The sequence below is a fragment of the Lithobates pipiens genome, unplaced genomic scaffold, assembly GCF_037356315.1.
Source record: "Lithobates pipiens isolate NorthernLeopardFrog02 unplaced genomic scaffold, aLitPip1_a1.2 Scaffold_198, whole genome shotgun sequence".
NCBI classification, from domain to species: domain Eukaryota; kingdom Metazoa; phylum Chordata; class Amphibia; order Anura; family Ranidae; genus Lithobates; species Lithobates pipiens.
The window spans coordinates 37,588-49,501 of record NW_027507769.1 but is presented as its reverse complement, the minus strand read 5'-3'; the positions used below and the strand labels follow the sequence as shown (position 1 = coordinate 49,501).

Genomic DNA, 11,914 nt, shown 5'->3' with positions numbered 1-11,914 from the left:
TGCTACGTGTACATACCTGATCACCACCGACAAGAAACGTCTGACCTCTGTGATCGCCAAGAAGGGTTTCTCCACCAACTACTAAGTCATGTTTTGCTTGGGGATCAAATACTTATGTAGCGCCGGCTCCTGAAGAGCACACGCTACGTGTTTTTCAAATTTAAGGTTACACCTGAACTGTAGTTGAGTTTGGGTACAATTGTCTAAATTTGGACCTCAGCATCAGTCTGACTGGACTATGGGATGTTCAGCCTGGCCACAGGGGGCGCTGTCTCTTCTGGCAGGCATGGAACTATGGTCTGGTTGGGTGCTTAGGTTACTCTCTCTTGGAGCCCGCCTAGTTGGAATGGCGCTCTCACTGTGCTTTCTGGGAGAGGGTATTTAAGATGCGGATGTCACGTGGTTCGGGGGTTCCGGTCCAGTATGAGGTGCTGACTTCATGGTCCTCCTGACCAGCCCCCAGGAAGGCTATGGCCTGGGGTGCGGATCCACACAATCTTGATGTGCCGGGGCTGGCTAGCCCGAGGAAAGGAAACTAAAGAAGGATTCTGAGGTGGTCCGGTGCCGTCTCCGGTTTGGGAGAGACCCAGTGACTTCACGCTGTCCAGGGGAGGACTCTTCAGAAGAAGACCACGTACGGGTTGGTTTCTTAGCAAGAGCCTGGAGGAGCTGAAGTACCCGAGAGAATCCGGTCTTGTGGATATCACCAAGCTGGCTGAAAGATCCAGGAATCACACGAGTGTTCTTCAAGTTTACTTTTCCTACGTGTTCTACAACAACGTCTGTGGCAGAGACTTGTTCCTGAGGAAGCTCCTTGTTGGCTGCGAGACCTTGTGAGAGACGAACTGTCCAACCTGAGTGATCATCCAGCTGTGATTGGCTGTTCTCTGGAAGCAGTCAAAGTAAGAAAGTTCTTCAATGGTTTGACTTTGACACTAAAGCCCCACACACTATCAGATTGTCTGCTGAGTTTTTCCTTCAGATTTACCAAAACCATATAATATGAGGTCAAACCTTAGGAGTTTCAATGTGTCTGCAATCAGGCCGGCCCTTCTACTACATGGTTTTGGTAAATCTGAAGGAAAAACTCAGCAGACAATCTGATAGTGTGTATGGGGCTTAAGAGAACCTGAACTTCCTCTCCAACCCTCTGATCCTATACTAAGAGACTGTTCATTGTCTACGTTTTTGCAAATAAAATGCCTCTTCGTGGATCTGTCGTCAGTCTCTCAAGTTACTGGCCACCTACCACGGGACATCACTAGACGTGAAGTGAGGAAGAAGAAGGTAACGGTAAACCCAAATCTAACCAGCAGCTCCTTCGGGGGATAGCGCTACACTTATGTTACTCACTGAACTCCATTTATAACATTTGTATTGTGTGATTGTTCTGGATTTTTGGTTAATATTCTGTCTCCATCATATAAAATACCCCTCTGATAAAAAATTATAGACTCTTTGTTTCTTTGTAAGGGGGCAAATTTACACAATCTGCAGGGGATCCAATCATTATTCCCCCCTGTGTATGGTGGGAATGAACTAGAGGGGCGCTAATAGATTGTGGACAAGGAAGATGGCGGATAATAGAACCCCGATAAACACCTTCGGGGCAGTACAGTCACCAGAAATGTGGTCCTATCACCCATTATATGTCTCTCTACAGCCTGTATACGTCCTGCTTCCAACCCCCCCGGATTTGTGGTTGATACTCTGTGTCTATCATATAAAATACACCTCTGATAACAATTATAGACCCTTCATTTCTATGTAAGTGGGCAAAACTTACCCCATCTGTGGGGGAGCAGATCATTATTTGCCCCACTGTATCAGAATACAGTCTTGGGTTGGCTGCTCAGATACAGTGGCGTAACTAGAACCTTCATGGCCCCCGATGCAAGAAACCATGAAGGGCCCCCCTGAACCCCAGCCAGGGCCCTTCCCTCCGAGTCCGGTGGTGGAACTTCAGGGCGTGGTCACAGGTATGACCTTTGTGAGCCCTGTAGTTCCACCACTGGCATCAGTAGTTTTTTTTTTCACTATGGCTGGGGAGAACAGACATCGGACTGAGCGGCAATGCATGGAGCAGGAGAGGGGTACTCTGAGGAGCCGGCCGAGGACACAGGTCATGCCGGGAATGCACAACTAAAGAGCAGCCAGTGCGATAGTCGAGCATGGAGCTCTGCTAGTCACCCTCCACCTCCACCACCCGTGTGCATGGTGCACTGGTACTCCTAGCTGCCTATGCTGCTGCCGGCCGTATGTAGAGGAGGCTGCATGGGCCCCCTGGAGCACAGGGCACGGTTGCGGTCGCAACTGCTGCACCCCCTATAGTTACGCCCCTGCTCAGATATACATCTGATATGAAGAGATGCTGCTTTTGGGGTTCAGTCATTAGAAGGGAATAAAAGGCAAGACTTACTTCAACCATTTTGGCCAGAAAAATGAAGCAATGTTGGAGAAGAGATCTTGGGGTCCCCCGGCGGGTTGGACGGTGAAGATGATGGTACGTATGGGGATGGTCTGTCTTGCTGTGGTAGCAGTGGAATATTTTTGCTTTGCTTCATCGGCTGGGCATGCAAAGTACATGGAGCTGTTAGTGTTGTTAGTCATGGCAGGAAAGCGCTTATACACAGACGTTACAAGGTCTTAGTTCTAGGCAGAGGTATGAATACAGATACAGGTACCTAGGATGACATGCTGTGTGAATGTAGGACCCCTCACATGCACCATTCCCATATGAATTCATATACAGGACAGAACAATGCCATTAGTAATGGTGGAGACGTCCACAGACATGGAGCAGGAGATGGACCATCTGGACAGACATGGAGCAGGAGATGGACCATCTGGACAGACATGGAGCAGGAGATGGACCATCTGGACAGACGTGGAGCAGGAGTTGGACCATCTGGACAGACATGGAGCAGGAGATGGACCATCTGGACAGACATGGAGCAGGAGATGGACCATCTGGACAGACATGGAGCAGGAGATGGACCATCTGGACAGACATGGAGCAGGAGATGGACCATCTGGGCAGACATGGTGGCCTTACCTCACATTTTACCATTGGAGGGGCTTCTCCCCCGCGTTGTCTCTTTAGCTCTTGGGCTGAGTTAGATTCTCCTCCATGTTTTTGGATGGCAGGTACAAGCTGTATACCCCTCTCTTGTATCCAAAGAGTTTACAAGGCTTTTTGGCCTTTGCCTTGAAGGATGACCAGTCTTTGTGGAGTTGGCCCCCCCAGGGTGACACCATGTTTGTCTGATAGAGAGGAAACGTGGCTGGTGGCTGGAGACAAGGGTAAGGACAGGCAGGTCTATGAGCCTGGCCGAGGCGTGGGCTGGACACATGATTACCCAAATATGAGCGTTCTAGATAGAAGAAACGAAGGAAACCCACATGAAAACCCCAACCAGAAACGACAAGGAAGCTTCATATTCAGGAAATCAGAACGTTTCTAGAATATTCCAAGACTACATTTGTTATAATGTTACTTTTCATTACTGATTGCACTTACTGTACTGACAGTCTGACATGGATGGATGAAGAGATGGACAGGGAGAGAGTGGGGGATGGATAGAGGGATGAAATCTACAGACTGCTGAATGGATGAGAGGATCGACAGACGAAGGGATGAATGGATAGAGGGATGGGACCGGACCTACAGGTGGATGAATGGATAGAGGGATGGGACCGGACCTACAGGTGGATGAATGGATAGAGGGATGGGACCGGACCTACAGGTGGATGAATGGATAGAGGGATGGGACCGGACCTACAGGTGGATGAATGGATAGAGGGATGGGACCGGACCTACAGGTGGATGAATGGATAGAGGGATGGGACCGGACCTAAAGACTGATGGAGGGATGAAAAGATGGGTAGAGGAAGGAATGAATAGATGGATGGATGATTGTAGGGATGGGACAGGACCTACAGACTAATAGATGGATGGAATAACAGTTGTTGGATGAGGGGTGTAAGGATGGGTATAGGATGGGTAGAGGATGGGTATAGGACGGGCATAGGATGGGTATAGGATGGGTATAGGATGGGTATAGGATGGGTATAGGACGGGTATAGGATGGGTATAGAACGGGTATAGGATGGGTATAGGATGGGTATAGGACGGGCATAGGATGGGTATAGGATGGGTATAGGACGGGTATAGGATGGGTATAGGATGGGTATAGGATGGGTATAGGATGGGTATAGGACGGGTATAGGATGGGTATAGGATGGGTATAGGACGGGTATAGGACGGGTATAGGATGGGTATAGGATGGGTATAGGATGGGCGAATGTTGGATTCATAGAGGGATGGAGCTGTTGATTCATGTGTGTGTGGGGGAGGGTATTGATGCATATTATACATATATTGCTGGATGGGGAAATGGTGGAAAGATGGTTGTATGGAGAGTGATGGTAGTTGGATACATGAATAATCACCCTTTACAATTCTGCACAATCTCGAGGGCCCACATATAGTTTTCCATATCGCAGAGCCATCCGCACACAAACACAGGACACCCAACATTGGAGGTGAGTTACTCTTTACTCCGGGGTACTGACTTGTATCCCACCGTTCCTCTTCCTTCATACAACTAACGTGACCCCATATCTGATGAAGAGGAGTGGGGGTGGGGCAAACAAGGACATCTTCAGGCGCCCTCATCATCGTTTATTAACCTATGATGTCATCAGTTGTTGTGATGCCGTTAGTAACACACACAGTGCCCGAGGATGCAATGCTGCACAATAATATCCGGGGCTTGTCCCACCCACCGGCTTGTTGACAATTTTTGGCCGATTTGTGGCCATTTTTTGGGCATTTTGCCAAGGCCCCCCTGAAGAACCCAGAAGACACGCAGGTCTAGACCATCACAGTCCACCAGTATGGATGGCTGGACATCAGAATGATCTGTAGATGAATAGATGGAAGGACACATCTAATGATATGGTGATATCAGAGGTCGGAGTGGACCTTTTAAATGATCACAATCATATATGGATGACTGTAAATTGATTGATGGAAGCAGATTGAATTGGTAGTATCTGTAGATGATCATATGGTTGGTGGATGAGTATATGGATGATGGATATCGATCAGAATAGATCTATAGATATATGAATATAAGCATGGATGAATAGTATGGTATTTGTAGAGATATGAGGTGACTTTCTGGGTGATCACAATCAGTGGAGTATATAGATGAGTATATAGATGAGTATATAGATGATTATATAGATGAGTATATAGATGAGTATATAGATGGTGGATGTACATCTGAACGGATCTGTAGATTGATTGATGGAAGCAGATCGGTAGATGAACTGGTACAGTAGAAAGACTTAGGAAGACCTCTATGATGAAGACCTTTATTATCACAACCAATAAAGTATATTGATGATGGATGTAGATCAGCATGGATCTGTAGATGGATGAATTGTATGGTATTTGTAGAGATACAGTATGAGGTGACTTTCTGGGTGATCACGATGAATGCAGTATATGGATGATGGATGAGTATATGGATGATGGATGAGTATATGGATGATGGATGAGTATATGGATGATGGATGAGTATATGGATTACGGATGTACATCAGGACGGATCTGTAGATTGATTGATGGAATCAGATTTGTAGATGAACTTGTACAGTAGTATTAGGAAGTCCTCCTTTATGATCCCAACCAATAAAGAATATAGATGGTGGATGTAGACCAGAATGGATCTGTAGACCGATGGATAAATTGGTAGATAGAATTAGAGATATAAAAAGGACGTTCTAGGTGATCACAATGAAAAGAGTATATGGATGATGGACGAGTATATGGATGATTGATGAGTATATGGATGATTGATGAGTATATGGATGATTGATGAGTATATGGATTATGGATACACATCAGGATGGATCTGTAGATGAATTGATGGAAGCAGATCGGTAGATGAATTGGTAAAGTAGTATTAAAAGACTTAGGAAAGACCTCCTTTATGATCACAACCAATAAAGTATGTCGATGGTAGATGTAGATCAGAATGGATCTGTAGACGGACGGCTGGATGAATTCTATGGTATTTGTAGAGATATACTGACTAGAATGGTACCAGCTGATTGGAGAAAAGCCAATGTAGCTCCAATATTTAAAAAGGGCCCCAAATACATCCCTGGGAATTACAGACCAGTCAGCCCAACATCAATAGTATGTAAACTCTTGGAGGGGATGATAAGGGACTATATACAAGATGTTAGTAATCAGAACAGTATCATTAGCAGTAATCAGCATGGATTCATGAAGAATCGTTCTTTCCAAACTAATCTACTAACCTTCTATGAGGAGGTGAGTTGCCTTATAGATAAAGGAAGGTCCGTAGATGTGGTGTATCTAGATAAAGGAAGGCCCGTAGACGTGGTGTATCTAGATAAAGGAAGGCCCGTAGACGTGGTGTATCTAGATAAAGGAAGGCCCGTAGACGTGGTGTATCTAGATAAAGGAAGGCCCGTAGATGTGGTGTATCTAGATAAAGGAAGATCCGTAGACGTGGTGTATCTAGATAAAGGAAGGCCCATAGATGTGGTGTATCTAGATAAAGGAAGGTCCGTAGATGTGGTGTATCTAGATAAAGGAAGGCCCGTAGACGTGGTGTATCTAGATAAAGGAAGATCCGTAGATGTGGTGTATCTAGATAAAGGAAGGCCCATAGACGTGGTGTATCTAGATAAAGGAAGGTCCGTAGACGTGGTGTATCTAGATAAAGGAAGGCCCATAGATGTGGTGTATCTAGATAAAGGAAGGTCCGTAGATGTGGTGTATCTAGATAAAGGAAGGCCCGTAGACGTGGTGTATCTAGATAAAGGAAGATCCGTAGATGTGGTGTATCTAGATAAAGGAAGGCCCGTAGATGTGGTGTATCTAGATAAAGGAAGGCCCGTAGACGTGGTGTATCTAGATAAAGGAAGGCCCGTAGACGTGGTGTATCTAGATAAAGGAAGGCCCGTAGACGTGGTGTATCTAGATAAAGGAAGGCCCGTAGATGTGGTGTATCTAGATAAAGGAAGGTCCGTAGACGTGGTGTATCTAGATAAAGGAAGGCCCATAGATGTGGTGTATCTAGATAAAGGAAGGTCCGTAGATGTGGTGTATCTAGATAAAGGAAGGCCCGTAGACGTGGTGTATCTAGATAAAGGAAGGCCCGTAGACGTGGTGTATCTAGATAAAGGAAGGCCCGTAGACGTGGTGTATCTGGATAAAGGAAGGCCCGTAGACGTGGTGTATCTAGATAAAGGAAGGCCCGTAGACGTGGTGTATCTAGATAAAGGAAGGCCCGTAGACGTGGTGTATCTGGATAAAGGAAGGCCCGTAGACGTGGTGTATCTAGATAAAGGAAGGCCCGTAGACGTGGTGTATCTGGATAAAGGAAGGCCCGTAGATGTGGTGTATCTAGATAAAGGAAGGCCCGTAGACGTGGTGTATCTGGATAAAGGAAGGCCCGTAGACGTGGTGTATCTAGATAAAGGAAGGCCCGTAGACGTGGTGTATCTAGATAAAGGAAGGCCCGTAGACGTGGTGTATCTAGATAAAGGAAGGTCCGTAGATGTGGTGTATCTAGATAAAGGAAGGATGTACTGGAAATGGAGTGACTACAAAGAAGGACAACAAAGCTAATAAAGGGTCTGGAGGATATTAGATATGAGGAAAGGTTGTGAGCTCTGAACTTATTCTCTCTGGAGAAGAGACGCCTGAGAGGGGATATGATTTCATTATATAATTACCGGACTGGTGACCCCACAATATATAAATACCGGACTGGTGACCCCACAATATATAAATACTGGACTGGTGGCCCCACAATATATAATTACCGGACTGGTGACCCCACAATATATAAATACCGGACTGGTGACCCCACAATATATAAATACCGGACTGGTGGCCCCACAATATATAAATACCGGACTGGTGACCCCACAATATATAAATACCGGACTGGTGACCCCACAATATATAAATACCGGACTGGTGGCCCCACAATATATAAATACCGGACTGGTGGCCCCACAATATATAAATACCGGACTGGTGACCCCACAATATATAAATACCGGACTGGTGGCCCCACAATATACAAATACCGGACTGGTGGCCCCACAATATACAAATACCGGACTGGTGACCCCACAATATATAAATACCGGACTGGCGACCCCACAATATATAAATACCGGACTGGTGACCCCACAATATGTAAATACTGGACTGGTGACCCCACAATATACAAATACCGGACTGGTGACCCCACAATATATAAATACCGGACTGGTGACCCCACAATATATAAATACCGGACTGGTGACCCCACAATATATAAATACAGGACTGGTGACCCCACAATATATAAATACCGGACTGGTGAACCCACAATATACAAATACCGGACTGGTGACCCCACAATATGTAAATACTGGACTGGTGACCCCACAATATATAAATACCGGACTGGTGACCCCACAATATATAAATACCGGACTGGTGACCCCACAATATATAAATACCGGACTGGTGACCCCACAATATGTAAATACTGGACTGGTGACCCCACAATATACAAATACCGGACTGGTGACCCCACAATAGGGAGAAAACTTTTTCACGGAAGGGAGTGTAACAAGACTCGTGGCCACTCATTAAAATTAGAAGAAAAGAGGTTTAACCTTAAAGCGGAGCTCCACCCTAAAGTGGACCTTCCGCTCACTGGAACCCTCCCCCCCTCCGGCGCCACAATTGGCACCTTTCAGGGGGGAGGGGGGTGCAGGTACCTGTACAGTACAGGTATCTGCACCCACTTCCGGCGTAGATTCTGCAGAAGCTACACCCCTTTCCGAAGGTCCCCCGCTGCCTGCTGGGAAACACACGGATCCCAGAGACAGCGGGGACCATCCTTATTGCGCAGCGCGACTCGCGCATGCGCAGTAGGGAACCGGGAAATGAAGCCAAAAGGCTCCACTTCCTGATTCCCATACCCAAGATGGCGGCGGCAGCACCCGAGAGACGATCGAGAGATCAGCTTCGGGTGCCGATATCGCGGGCGCGCTGGCCGGGTAAGTGTCATTGTTTTAAAAGTCTGCAGCTGCAGTATTTGTAGCTGCTAGCTTTAAAAAAAAAAAAAACGGGGGACTCCCACTTTAAACTATGTAGAGGATTCTTCACAGTAAGGCCGCGTACACACGGGCGGATTGTCTGGCCAACTAAGTTCGTCAGACAATCCGACAGACAGTCCGTCCAACTTTCGAATGAACGGACTTGACCACACACGATGAACAGACAGTCCGCTGAAAGCGTGCGGGATGACGTGTACAGCACGTAGGACGGGACTAGAAATACGACGTCCAATACACTGCAATGCAACCTTCCGCCGTGTAAATCCTTTCTGAGCATGCGCCATTCTTAGTCCGTCCAACTTGCCTACACACGAGCGGACTGTCTGCTGAAACCAAGTTTGGACGGACAAAATTATGGAAATTCCGAAAGACTTAGTCCGCCAGACTGTCCGCTGAAAAAGTCCGCTGAAGCCCACACACGAGCGGACTGTCCGCTGAAACACGTTTCAGCGGACTAAGTTGGGCAGACAGTCCGCCCGTGTGTACGCGGCCTAAGTCCGGCAAGGATTTGGAACTCCCTTCCACAGGCGGTGGTCTCAGTGGGGGGGGGGGCATCGATGGTTTAAAAAAAATGATTAGATAATCACCTGAACGACTGCAACATACAATGTAATACTGACATATAATCACACACATGGGTTGGACCTGATGGACTTGTGTCTTTTGTCAACCTCACCTCCTATGTAACTATGTATATAAGACGACTTTCTAGGTGATCGCAATCAATGGAGTATATGGATGATGGATGTAGATCAAAATGGATCTATAGATTGGTAGATGAACTGGTAGTATTTGTAGATGATCATACAGATGCTTGATGAATATAAGGATGGATCTGTAGACGGATAGATAAATTGGTAGATAGGATTAGAGATACAGGTATGAAAAGGGATTTCTAGGTGATCACAATGAACGGAGTATACGGATGATGAATAAGTATATGGATGATGGATGTAGATCAGAATGGATCCGTAGATTGGTGGATGGAAGCAGATTGGTAGATGATCATATAGATGATGGATGTAGACCAGAATGGATCCGTAGATTGGTGGATGGAAGCAGATTGGTAGATGATGATATAGATGATGGATGTAGATCAGAATGGATCCGTAGATTGGTGGATGGAAGCAGATTGGTAGATGATCATATAGATGATGGATGTAGATCAGAATGGATCTGTAGATTGGTGGATGGAAGCAGATTGGTAGATGATGATATAGATGATGGATGTAGATCAGAATGGATCCGTAGATTGGTGGATGGAAGCAGATTGGTAGATGATCATATAGATGGTGGATGAGTATAGTAATGTAGATCAGAATGGATCTGTAGATTGGTGGATGGAAGCAGATTGGTAGATGATCATATAGATGATGGATGTAGATCAGAATGGATCTGTAGATTGGTGGATGGAAGCAGATTGGTAGATGATCATATAGATGATGGATGTAGATCAGAATGGATCCGTAGATTGGTGGATGGAAGCAGATTGGTAGATGATGATATAGATGATGGATGTAGACCAGAATGGATCCGTAGATTGGTGGATGGAAGCAGATTGGTAGATGATGATATAGATGATGGATGTAGACCAGAATGGATCCGTAGATTGGTGGATGGAAGCAGATTGGTAGATGATCATATAGATGGTGGATGAGTATAGTAATGTAGATCAGAATGGATCTGTAGATTGGTGGATGGAAGCAGATTGGTAGATGATCATATAGATGATGGATGTAGATCAGAATGGATCCGTAGATTGGTGGATGGAAGCAGATTGGTAGATGATGATATAGATGATGGATGTAGACCAGAATGGATCCGTAGATTGGTGGATGGAAGCAGATTGGTAGATGATCATATAGATGGTGGATGAGTATAGTAATGTAGATCAGAATGGATCTGTAGATTGGTGGATGGAAGCAGATTGGTAGATGATCATATAGATGATGGATGTAGATCAGAATGGATCCGTAGATTGGTGGATGGAAGCAGATTGGTAGATGATGATATAGATGATGGATGTAGATCAGAATGGATCCGTAGATTGGTGGATGGAAGCAGATTGGTAGATGATGATATAGATGATGGATGTAGATCAGAATGGATCCGTAGATTGGTGGATGGAAGCAGATTGGTAGATGATCATATAGATGATGGATGTAGATCAGAATGGATCCGTAGATTGGTGGATGGAAGCAGATTGGTAGATGATGATATGGATGATGGATGTAGATCAGAATGGATCCGTAGATTGGTGGATGGAAGCAGATTGGTAGATGATGATATAGATGATGGATGTAGACCAGAATAGATCCGTAGATTGGTGGATGGAAGCAGATTGGTAGATGATGATATAGATGATGGATGTAGATCAGAATGGATCCGTAGATTGGTGGATGGAAGCAGATTGGTAGATGATCATATAGATGATGGATGAGTATTTTAATGTAGACCAGAATGGATCTGTAGACGGATAAATTGGTAGATAGGAATAGAGATAGGAAAGGACTTTCTAGGTGATCCTCACAATCTGCGGCTGCTGAAGTGACTTTGATATGAGAAATCTCATGAGCTTCACCATCAGCTCCAATCATTCTCCTCTTACCTGAAAAGTCAGATTTGAAGCCCCATTTCACACCTTTAGAGAAGAATTTGGGTTTCAGACGATCCTTTTTAGGGAAAAAAGTCAAGTTTGACTTGTGTTTGCTCTTCTCTTTCTCCTTGTGTAGTTTTTGGTTGGTTC

General features: G+C 45.5%; 1 long non-coding RNA gene across 1 annotated transcript; it reads right to left on the bottom strand.

The window, feature by feature from the left end:
- Positions 1–2,048: 2,048 nt before the first annotated feature.
- On the bottom strand, positions 2,049–11,894 carry LOC144000265 (uncharacterized). The gene is made up of 3 exons (XR_013278212.1): positions 11,777–11,894; positions 3,056–3,374; positions 2,049–2,567 (listed from the first exon to the last, which is right to left on the bottom strand). It is a non-coding gene; the product is annotated as an uncharacterized LOC144000265 (long non-coding RNA).
- Positions 11,895–11,914: the final 20 nt, after the last annotated feature.